The 12004-nt window shown below is 39.7% G+C and overlaps 2 protein-coding genes across 4 annotated transcripts in view; one reads left to right on the forward strand and one right to left on the reverse strand.

Moving 5' to 3' along the window:
• Positions 1-12004, reverse strand: part of LOC112622349 (cytidine monophosphate-N-acetylneuraminic acid hydroxylase) — a 354146-nt gene that overhangs the window by 287486 nt on the left and 54656 nt on the right. The window lies entirely within an intron of this gene.
• CARMIL1 (capping protein regulator and myosin 1 linker 1) overlaps positions 1-12004 on the forward strand; it is a 343848-nt gene that overhangs the window by 106999 nt on the left and 224845 nt on the right. The window lies entirely within an intron of this gene.

Here is a 12004-nt window from a genome sequence, read left to right on the forward strand (position 1 = left end):
TAAATACACGCAAAAATAGGATAATAAACTTTCCATCTACATTTTATTTATTTATTTATTTATTTATTTATTTATTTATTTAATTTTTGAGATGGAGTCTCGCTCTGTTGCCCAGGCTGGAGTGCAGTGGTGTGATCTTGGCTCACTGCAACCTCCGCCTCCTGGGTTCAAGCGATTCTTCCTGCCTCAGCCTCCTGAGTAGCTGGGATTACAGGCATGTGCCACCACGCCCGGCTGGTTTTTAAGACGTGAAATTTCAGAATGCTTGTTTTTAAGAAAGACAGCCCAATTGCCCCAATGCTTTGTTTGAGGACAGAGCCTGAGACACAGGAGGACAGCATGGTGGAACATTACTGGCACCACTGCCAACACAGCCCACACGTAGCAACAGCACATTTTGTTGGTTTTGCCAGCGTTGATGCTCAGATCCCTCTGTGGCCACCAATACCCAGCACCTGTGTCAAAGTTGGCTGCCTCAATTAAGACACAAACCAAAAATTCTAATTTTATAGTAGTTTCTGTGGTACCAGCCATGTGTACAACAGGTTTCATTTGCTTTTCTTCTGCCACAAGAGTGGCCTTGGACTCATGTGTCTGTTGGGTGATGGTTGAGGTTGCTCTGAGCCAATCCCCTCTGCTGGTTCACTCAATGGAAGCTGTGTATGCCCACATGGCGCTGTATGGACACCAGCTTGTTTTCCTTAAAAACATTGCTGTTTTTAGATTTGCTTTCGGAATGTGACCTATGAGGCAGAGAATCCAAGAATGTATAGCTTCTACCTCATTGCCTTGTTCTCAGGGATATCCAAGCCTCACTGCCTTGAGAAATAAGCGAAAGTTCCAGTAGGTGCTGTCTTACTTGATGACTATAAATTCTATAATCTTTGCTAATAATAGAGTGTTTTGTTCAAGCCACTTACGTTTGTTTATTTTTTCCTCTTGGCAAGCCTAACATCATCATCCTCAAAAGCATGGTTGACTGTGAATTTCCTTTTGAATAGATGTAATACTATTTAATTTCTCCCACCCATTCATCTATCCAAGCATCCAGTAAACATTTATCGAGTACCTACTATGTGCCGAGTACTCTTCTAGATGCTGGAGGGACAATGATTAATAAGATAATCTTTTCATATTCGTTGAGAGAGAAAAGCTGGACATTAAAGCAGATAGTAATGTGGTGAACTAAGTGCAGCTATAAAGATATGTACAACTTATCAGGAGAACAGTTATCTAAGACATCCAGTTCATAGAAGGGAGGAGAGAACACCATGTAGGCGAGGGGAATTTCACTATAATTGCCATATATTCAAGACCAGGAGTGGTGAGAGAATGGGCTGGAGATGTAACAAAGGTGCTCTGTGACAGAGTTTGAACTTCAGTTTGCTGGTGACGTGTGGGGAAGTCTGAATGGGATTCAAACAGTAGAGTGGCATGATTATATTTGTGTTCTAGAATAATCCCTCTGGTGGCTCTGTGCAATGTGGTTTTCAGGGAGTGAGGACTGGAGACAGAGTAGATAAGTGAGAATGCTGAGGGTCCTAATGATTCATGCATGCATTTCATTTAGTAAACATATATTGAGCACTTACTATGGACCATGCCCTGTTCTAGTCATTTGGAATTTATTTTCACATAGATAAACAAAAGAGATAAATAGTAGTAGCTTTTTTTGGATAGATACCAAATAAATCACAGGGTTTGCTTTGATCATGACAAACTTTTGAATACATGTTTTCTAGAGGAATATAATGATTTGGTGGTATTTTTATTTTGGATTTGGATCAGTCAGCACTAACATAAAAAATGGCCTCTTTCATGGTGCAAATTAGTAAGGCCTTAGTTTCAGCTCTTGAGTTTTTCTAAGACTGATTATTCCAGTCCGTAGATTATTCTGAGCCTTAGACTCTCATTTTCTGCTCATTAGCACCCCAAAGAATGGAGAGGAAGGGAGAGAAACTTCTGTCTGACTTGCCGCTTGTTAGAAGATTTGGTAAAGAAGGTGATGAAATTAATATTTAGGTTTCAAAATCAGGTTACAGATTGTTTTTGGGCTTGTTCTTGCCTGCAGTTCTTGCTGTCTCTCAACCGTAGCTAACTTGCTGTCTGGATATATCTGAGTGTGTGTGCCTCATGCACAATGAAGGGTAGGATTAACTTTGGAAATTTGGTGTGGGCAAATAGCCCAAGAATTAATACATTTAATAATACATTTAATTATTTTACCAATCACACTGGTTATTTGCAGTGTCAAAGCAGTTACCTTGGTAGGATATAAGGACATGGAATTAATTTTGTTGTTTATAATCTTTGTGTGTGTGTGTGTGTGTGTGTGTGTGTGTGTGTGTGTGTTGGGGGATGAGGATAGAATCTTTTTCTGTCGCCCAGGCTGGAGTGCAGTGGCTCAATCTTGGCTCACTGCAACCTCCGCCTCACAGATTCAAGTGATCCTCCTGCCTCAGCCTCCCAGGTAGCTGGGATTACAGGTGTCTGCCACTACACCTGGCTAACTTTTTGTATTTTTGGTAGAGATGGGGTTTCACCATGTTGATGAAACTCCTGGCCTCCAGTGATCCACCTACCTCAGCCTCCCAAAGTGCTGGGGTTACAGGCCTGAGCCACCATGCCTGGCCTGTGGTTTATAATCTGATATCTTGCTACTTGTACTTTGTTAGTATAGTTTAGGAGTAGGAATTTTCAAATGAAAACAAACACCCCCCAGGACATTGAGGGAATAACTGTACCCACTTCATAGGGTTGTCAGGAGGGTTAAATGAGTTAATATAAGCGAAGACTAATGTCCAACACATAGTAAATGTCATATAAACACTGGTCATTTTTATTGAGTTTACTTTTGAAAGTCAATTTGAATTTGCATGAAAGTAATAAGCAATAGGTGAAAATCACGATACTACTAGATAATAGAAGACATCACAAGGCCGGCTGTGGTGGCTCATGCCTGTAATCCTAGCACTTTGGGAGGCCGAGGTAGGTGTATCACCTCAGGTCAGGAGTTCAAGACCAGCCTGGCCAACAACATGGTGAAACCTCATCTCTACAAAAATATAAAAATTAGCTGGGCATGATAGTGGGTGCCTGTAATCTCAGCTACTTGGGAGCCTGAGGCAGGAGAATCATTTGAACCCAGGAGGCCAAGATCGCACCATTGCACTCCAGCCTGGGTGACAAAGGGAGACTGTCTCAATAAAAAAAAAAAAAGAAAATCACGACAGACTAGATTACACTCTATGATGTCACTAACAATGCATTTAATGCGTTGTTAGTGCGTTGTTCACTAACAATGCATTTAATGTACAGACTGTATACATTTTTAAAAGCTCTGGTTCAAGGAAAGTTAAAAGTATTTATAGTTATAGGTCTACATTTGAAAAATACTTGTTATGAACTGAGGAATAGGCAAATCCAGCATTTGGGCCACAACCTTTCTTTGATAGTTCCCCAGATAATAGTCTGGAGAGCATATGCAGAGATTTAAAAGTCAGTAAGTGGATAGCTGAATCTGTTGAACACTATGCTCACAGTTTCTAGTTCAAGACAAATGAAACATTAACGTAAATTGTTCTGAATTTTCTAAGTGAAGAATTCTACCCTTCCTTAAGTTAAAAGATTTATAACCTTTTAAATAGTAATATATATTCTGCAATTCAGCAGCTTTTCTTTCTGTGATTTTGAAGACCATCTTTTGAAGATGCAGAATTTAGAATTCCTACTTGGGGGCATTTCTTCAATTCAGTGAGCCATTCATGAGATTCAGCCAATGGAGATATTAAACACAATGAGGGTGAGGAACGGAAAGTGCTTTGTTTTTTAGTTGCAGTGACTTCTAATTGAAGCAAACCAGCTATACATGTGGATGGTCATGACTTTATAATTACAATTAAAATATTTTCAGTAGAAGGCTGAGGCCCCAGGGAAAAGCATCATATGAAATGGAGAATAATCACCAGATGCGATTATGGGCCCCTTTTCCTAGTGGGTAATGATTTCTTTGCCTCTAGCTGTGAGTTGGCAAATGGGCTCTGTCATTATGGGTGTCTGTTGGAAGAAAGAAAAGGATGGAACAGAACTATGAGAGAAACAGTTCATAGGAAAAAAAGAGAAAAAGATCTTGAGCAGATAGGCAAGTGGAAGTCAAAGTCCTCACTGCTTGGGTCCTCCAGACCTTGTTGAACCATGTTACGATTGTAGCATTACACCTGCAATGTGTCTGCAGGTGTTCTGGGTGTTTTGAAACCCATTTGATGGAGAAGCATTTTTTGATGTCCTCAAGTTGATAAATGTTGGAATTGGCATCATCATTCTCTCTACAACAGGAGGGTAAAGGCTGGAGAGTACTGAAAAGCTAATGTTTCTTTTGGTGATGTCTGCCTTAGTTAAAACAGTTACTATTATGTAATAGAAATGAAAGTAGTTAGCACAGACAACAGTTTTATTATGTTTTCTCTTTTAGATGTGGATTTCTCTACTTTTTTTTTTTTTTTTTTGAGACAAAGTCTTGCTCTGTTGCCCAGGCTGGCGTGCAGGGGAGCGATCTCAGCTCACTGCAACCTCCGCTTCCTGGGTTCAAGCAGTTCTCCTGCCTCAGCCACCGGAGTAGCTGGGATTACAGGCCGGTGTCACCAAGCCTAGCTAATTTTTTTGTATTTTTAGTAGAGATGGGGTTTCACCATGTTGGCCCGGCTGGTCTCAAACTCCTGACCTTGTAATCCAGCTGCCCTGGCCTCCCCAAGTGCTGGGATTACAGGCATGAGATACTGCACTCGGCCTTTTTTTTTAAGAGACAGGGTCTTGCTCCATCACCTAGGCTGGAGTGCAATGGCATGATCATAGCTCACTGCAGCCTGCAACTCCTGGGCTCAAACAGTCCTTTCACCCCAGCCTCTCAAAGTAGCAGCTGGGACCACCACACCCAGCAAATTTTTACAATTTTTTGGTAAAGTTGTGGAGGCTTCTCTTTGTTGCCCAGGCTGGTCTTGAATTCATTGCCTCAAGCGATCTTTCTGTGTTGGTCTCCAAAAGTACTGAGATTACAGACATGAACCACCACACCTGGCTCTACTTAACAGGCACAACCAGGAGAGTAGGAATGACTGCCCTAAGGGGAATTAGCTTTCACTCCTTATTGATGGGGATTTCCTGCCTCTACTACTAGAGAAACCCATATTTCCATGTTTTACATTCAGTGCTGACCAAGCATTTCCAAGTGCCCGGCACTGTGCTTGTCTCATCCATAGATCCTCTGCCAGTAGAAAATGGAATGGTTTTAATTGAGAAGACCTGAGGAGGACTTCTATTTCTTAATCGGAGTCTATAAGCAAACTTGAAAAGAATCTGTCTTTCAGCTTCTCATTGGTTTAAAAATTATGATACTGTCTATTACACGTTTTGCATAACTTTAAATCTTCTTTTAGTCATATTGTATTGTTTTCTTTTTTGAGATGGGGGGGTCTTGCTGTGTTGCCCAGGCTGGCCTTGAACTCCTGAGCTCAAGCTATCCTCCTGCCTCAGCCTTCCAGGAAGCTGGGGATACAGGCATGTGGCATAGTCAAATTGTTTTGCAAAAGTGTTAGCTGCTTGAGATTTTAGGCAGATTGGAAGTTGTCGATCACTTCTTTTCTCCAAAGTGTAAAATGGAATAATTGCTGGAATTGGATGTCAGTGTGTTTTTATTCTAGATACTATGAAACATGACTAATGATGTTAGGAGTACTTGAGTCAGCATGTGAAAAGGAAAAAGCAATGAGTTATTTCTGCCCAGTGATCAGAGCCAATTAAGCAGGCGAAGGCAAGCTAATGTTGGTGTGGGCCGCAGCAATGAAGATTTTGTCTGCGTTGTTCTGTGTGTGTAGGACTCATGATAATTACAAGAGGGCATGCAATATCAGCAGAATACAGTTTAGGAATGAAGAATCAGGAGACACTGAGCTTCCTGCCTAGGGAAATTTTCTGTGTGAGACTAGCCACTGGTGTTGAACTACGTGCTAGGAAGCATTTTACTCTGTTGTTATACATTCTGAACTAATCATCTGTTTAAGATTTTTCTGGTGGCAATTGCCTAGTTAAAAAAAAAAAAAAAAAACAAATAGACTTTAAAACATTGCAAAAGTAAAGTATTGTAAAAATAATAATACTTTCCTAGATGCACTATGAACTTCCCGAAATTAGTTGTGATTAGGCAGCTTACTGCCCTTTCACATGTGCTATTTTGAGATCTCATCCTTTGGTGCTAGAATGATCGATATTTCTAATATATGTTAGTAAATTTGTTGCCAAGCTTCTCTTAAGCCTCTGGAATATGGCTATTATTGACATTACTTAGTATTTTTTTAAAAATAAATTTTTCTAGACATATATGTACACACAGATATATATATGTACACACAGATATATATATATATATACACACACACATATATATATATATTTATTTATTTTTTTTTGAGACAGGATCTCAGTCTGTCACCCAGGCTGGAGTACAGTGGCACAGTCTTGGCTCATTGCAACCTCCGCCTCTTGGGCTCAAGTGATCCTCCCACCTCAGCCTCCCAAGTAGCTACAACTACAGGCACATGCCAACAAGCCAGGCTATTTTTATACATTTTTGTAGAGATGGGGATTTGCCATGTTGCTCAGGCTGGTCTCCAACTTTTGGGCTCAAGCAATCTGCCTGCCTCAGCCTCCCAAAGTGGTGGAATTACAGGCGTGAGACACTGCACCCCGCCTAGATTTTTTATATATGTTTTAAAAACAACCTAGGCAACTCTTCAAAAAGTCACACTTTTTGGCTTTTTAAAAATTTTTATTTTTTTTTTAACAGTCTCGGTATGTCAGCCCAGGCTGGAGTGCAGAGGTGTGATCTCGGCTCATTGCCACCTCTGCCTCCTGGGTTCAAGCAATTCTCCTGCCTCAGCCTTTCCAGTAGCTGGGATTATAGGCGTGCACACCACTACCTGTAATCAGCCTGGCTAATTTTTATATTTTTAGTAGAGATGGGGTTTCACCATGTTGGCCAGGCTGGTCTCGAACTCCTGACCTCAAGTGATCCACCTGCCTTAGCCTCCCCAAATGCTGGGATTACAGGTGTGAGCTACTGTGCCCAGCCACTTTCTGCCTTTTTTTTTTTGCTTTTATTTATTTATTTTTATAAGTCCAAGGGGTACATGTACAGGTTTGTTACTTGGACGTGTTGCATAATGGTGAGGTTTGGGCATCTAGTATGAACTTTCTGGCTTTTAATATTTGTGTGTTTTCAAGCTTGTGAAAGAACTTTTAAAATTGGTCACGTGATTTGATTTGAAAGCTAAAATAAATCGAATGGTTTCCTTCATAAGAGATAGTTAACTAATTTAAAGGTAGCTATTTGTACTCTACAAGAAATAGTATTTTTCAATAATGTTCACTAATTATTCACAGATATTTCACTAATATTCCACTAATGTCATTATAATAGGGTAGCTGGCTGGGTGGGGATAATTTCCATAGGACATTGTTCTATACGTGTCATCTTTTCAGGGAATGTTGATAAGTACACTGCTATACTTGGCTGTGTATCTAAACCTGGACAGTCAAAGGATAAAAGGGCACTGGGCTGTCTATCCTAGGTTATGGGAGTGATAATGAATGGGCTAGACAATAGCTGACAGGAGCCCTAAGGACCTTCTGAGGTTGAGCCTCAGATTTTTTATCTTTTCCTTTTGTCGCAGTTGTCTAGATGGTATCGAGATCTTGCAGAAGATGATGGGTTGAGGTTGGTCTGGAATTTGACTTTCTTCTTCAGTGGCCTTGTCAGCAGTAGTTACTGTTCAATGTGATAGCCACTAGCCACATGAGGCTGCTTGATTTTAATAAATTAATGACAGTGAGATATAATTAAAACAATATTTAAATTACAAATTCTTTTGTTGCACTAGCCATATTGCCAGGACTCAAAAAACCACATATGGCTAGTGATAAGCATAGCAGTACAAGTTCTATTGGACACTGACATCTATAGAGGCGTGGTGAATTGTCCAAAGTCATGTGGCTAGTCAGTGCAAACCAAGTGTTTGGACTAGTTTAGCAGTTATTCTTTTATGTCATGCAGGCTTTCAGTTTTGGGTAGTACAACTTGAACTAAAAAATTTGTCCCTGGCATGCCACGTTCTTCTTCCAAACTGTGAGAAACTCAATGACAGAGTTAGAAATTAATTATTACCACATAATTTTAGTTTTACAAGGATCTGTGATTCATCTTAGTCTGTTTTTTTGTCTGTGTGCATGTGCATGTGCATGTGTATGCGTGTGTGTGTGTATGTGCATGTGTATCACATGTGGTATGGTGGGAGTTTGCCTTTTAGTTTTACAAGTATCTGTGATTCACCTTAGGCTGTTTTTTTGTCTGTGTGCATGTGTATGCGTGTGTGTGTGTATGTGCATGTGTATCACATGTGGTATGGTGGGAGTTTGCCACCTGTGCCATACATTGCTAACCTGGTATATATGATACCCAAACCATAGATATATATATATATATATGGGATCTAGAATTTCAGGGTATTGCAGTTGGACAGGACTTTTGAAGGTACCTAGCTTAACCTTGTACGTATGTGTAGTACTCCTGACAAGGTTTTTCATGGTGAGAGCCCTGCCTTATAAAAGAGTTCACTTCTTTCCACAACTTCAGATTGATCTTGGAATGTTCTTTATATCAAGCAAAAATCTTTCTTCCTATAATTTCTATACATTGTTCCCAGTTGGCTCACAGGAAAATATTTATTCCCTCTGACATATGCAGCCCTGCCAATATTTGAAGTCTGTTTTCCTGTCATTCTTATGTCTTTTCTCCTATAGGATAAGCAGACCTAGTTCCTTTAGCTTTTCCTTATGTGACATGTTTTGCAAACTGCTCACCACCCTGCTTGCTTCTTCCTGGACCGACTCCAGGGGATGGCTCAGATCTGTGTAACTGAACATTTCGCCTTTCATGTGAATGGATGTCATACTAGATACATTTGGAAAATCTGAATAAGTCTTGAGGCAAAAAATGGCTACCACTATCCACGTGTAGGAAATATATTGATTTAGTTTTCTTTGGTAAGAGGAAATGTCGTTGTCTGTAATAAATGTGTTATTTTTATAATCAGAAACTCTTATACCATTTTGATAAAAGTAATACCCCTCTTTATAATTACTGGATTGGGTAGAGTTTAGGTCTAGTGGATGGGAAAAAACAACAACAGTGTTCCTGATCTTCCTCCCTCCATTTTTCTCTCCCTTCATTCCATCCATTGAGTAATCTTTGTGTGCCTGTTATATGTCACTAACTGTGGCACTAGGGTCACAATGATGAAGAACAGAGTGGTTTCTTTCATGGTGAGAGGCATGATATGAGTGATTTAATTATTCTAGCAATGGGAAGAATGCAGTAGAACTCTGTTCAGATCTCCACAATAACTTATGAATGGCATGATCCTCAGTAGGTCTTTCATTTTATTCTTGTTTCTGAATTTCTGAAATGTCAATGATACTTGGAGTAGCTTCCTGATGGGATTGTTGTAAGACTTAGAAACAAAATGATAGGTGAGATTTCTATAAAGGTCATGGTTAGACCAGGCGTGGTGGCTCACACCTGTAATCCCAGCACGTTGGGAGGCTGAGGCGGGCAGATCACCTGAGGTCGGGAGTTCGAGACCAGCCTGACCAACATGGAGAAACCCCGTCTCTACTAAAAATACAAAATTAGCCAGGCTTGGTGATGCACACCTGTAATCCCAGCTACTCGGGAGGCTGAGGCAGGAGAATTGCTTGAATCTGGGAGGCAGAGTTTGCAGTGAGCTGAGATCGCAACATTGCACTCCAGCCTGGACAACAAGAGTGAAACTCCATCTCAAAAAAAAAAAAAAAAAGAAAAAAAAATCATAGTTAGGTTGTTAGGTTGGGCATGGTGGCTCACGCCTGTAATCCCAGCATTTTGGGAGGCTGAGGTGGGATGATCACTTGAAGCCAGGAGTTTGAGACCAATTTTGGCAACAAAACAAGGCCTGCTCTACATTTTAATTTTTTAAATTTTTTTAATTAGCTGTAGTCCTAGCTACTTGAGAGGCCGAGACAGGAGGATCGCTTGAACCCAGGAGTTGGAGGCTGCATTGAGCTGTGATTGTACCACGCACTCCAGCCTGGGCAACACAGTGAAACCCCATCTCTTAAAGAGAAAAGAAAAAAAGATCATGATTATTGTTGCTATTGTTACTGATGAATAATACTTTCTTGGGGAGGTAGTGTGGCTGATCTTCCATGCTAAGTTCCCTTTTCTTTTTCACCTATTTCTCCCTTATGCAATTCTTTTGCCATTTTCTTATGAAATTTTTCTAACATACGGAAAACTTGAAAGAGTGTTACAGTGAGCACCCACATACCACCACTTACTTTCTACCATTTACATTTTACTTGCTTTATCACATATCTCTCCATCCCTCTGTCATTAGCCAGTGTTTACACACTTGTATTTACAGAGAAAGATGCATGGTAGTTATTTTCCCTGGGAAATGGAGGCCTTCCCACTATGATTTTGTTCATCATCTTGGCCGTGATAATGATGGTTATGACGATGACACAGTAGCCAGCACAAAGCAGCACACTATTAACTCATTCAGTCTTCTAACAACACTAGAAGACAAGTGCTAAAGTGCTAAAATTAATTCCTGTTTTACAGAAGAGGAAACTGACGCACGGAGAGGTTAAATCATCTACCCAATATTACACAGTTTGTGAGGGGCTAAGTCAGAAATCTGGTAATCACCTGAGTAAGCCTTGTTTGTTTGTTTGCTTTTAATCTGTAAAATCAGTGAAAAAAGAAGTAAGACACCATATAGGAATAGGAAAAATAACCACTGCAGCTCTTTGTGATTCAGGTTGGTTTAATGACTCCTCTGTGGCAGTTGTACCAAGCGCTGGGTTTGTGCAGGTGGTTAAGTCAGGGTCTCTCCTCTCAAGCCAGTCTAATGGACAGAGCCACTATGAGTTGTTGGATTGATGTTTTAATATAAATAACCTTACAGAAAGTGTTAGAAATGAAGGGTTTCAGTAAAGGAGAGTTACCTATCTAATTTTACTTAAACGTTTATACATTAACAGTTACTATTTTGGGGTTTCTGTGAGAAGATTAATTATTCCAGCACATGACTACTACCTATTTGGAAATGTCTTACTGTTTATAAGTAAATACGTTACTTATTTCCTTTTGCCTTAGCAGAGAAAAATAATTTGGAAGAAATACACCCAGGAAACCTTAAAATATATTCCAATTAATGGTAACTCTTAGACTATTCAAGGCACTTTAAAAAATATTGTCCCTTCAAATTTTTTCCCTTTATTTCTCTCCATGATTTTGTCTAAATTTAGCAGCACATCACGAAAAATGAAAATTAAAACCCTACTGGGGACTAGAAGCTCGTTGAATTGGCCATTACATCATTGTAAGCCATGTAAGCATGGGCGTATTTCTGTGCATTGCTGTCCCAAGCCCATGTGCTGTAAGAATATGCATTGTTGGGACGGTGGTGCAAGGAGAAACATCCTGGAGAGAGGATGTACAGCATACAGAAATAAGTCACTGCTGTGACATCATTAGTCAACATTGGTTGAGTGACAGAGTAAATAAGGCATCTTCTGTTATAAATGGTTGACACTGCTGAAAATTTAGAAACATCTTGCTCCAGTAGCAGCATTATTTTCTTTGGACTATGCAAATCTTTTTAAATTAAAAATTCAAGTTAAAAGAAACTATTTTTAATTGACTCTCTTTGTGGCCATTCCTTGATCAATATCTCTGTGAATAAGATTGTTAACTGAACAATTTCTATTTCTGCATCTTCTGGCAGAAATAGAGATAATGACAGTTTTGTTTTCACTTACTTTTCTTGTTACAAAATTTAAAAAATAACATTAATTTTTAAAAGTCTTTTTGTTATACATAAGTTACATTTTGGGACCTTCTTTAATGATT

The sequence above is a fragment of the Theropithecus gelada genome, chromosome 4 (assembly GCF_003255815.1).
Source record: "Theropithecus gelada isolate Dixy chromosome 4, Tgel_1.0, whole genome shotgun sequence".
NCBI classification, from domain to species: domain Eukaryota; kingdom Metazoa; phylum Chordata; class Mammalia; order Primates; family Cercopithecidae; genus Theropithecus; species Theropithecus gelada.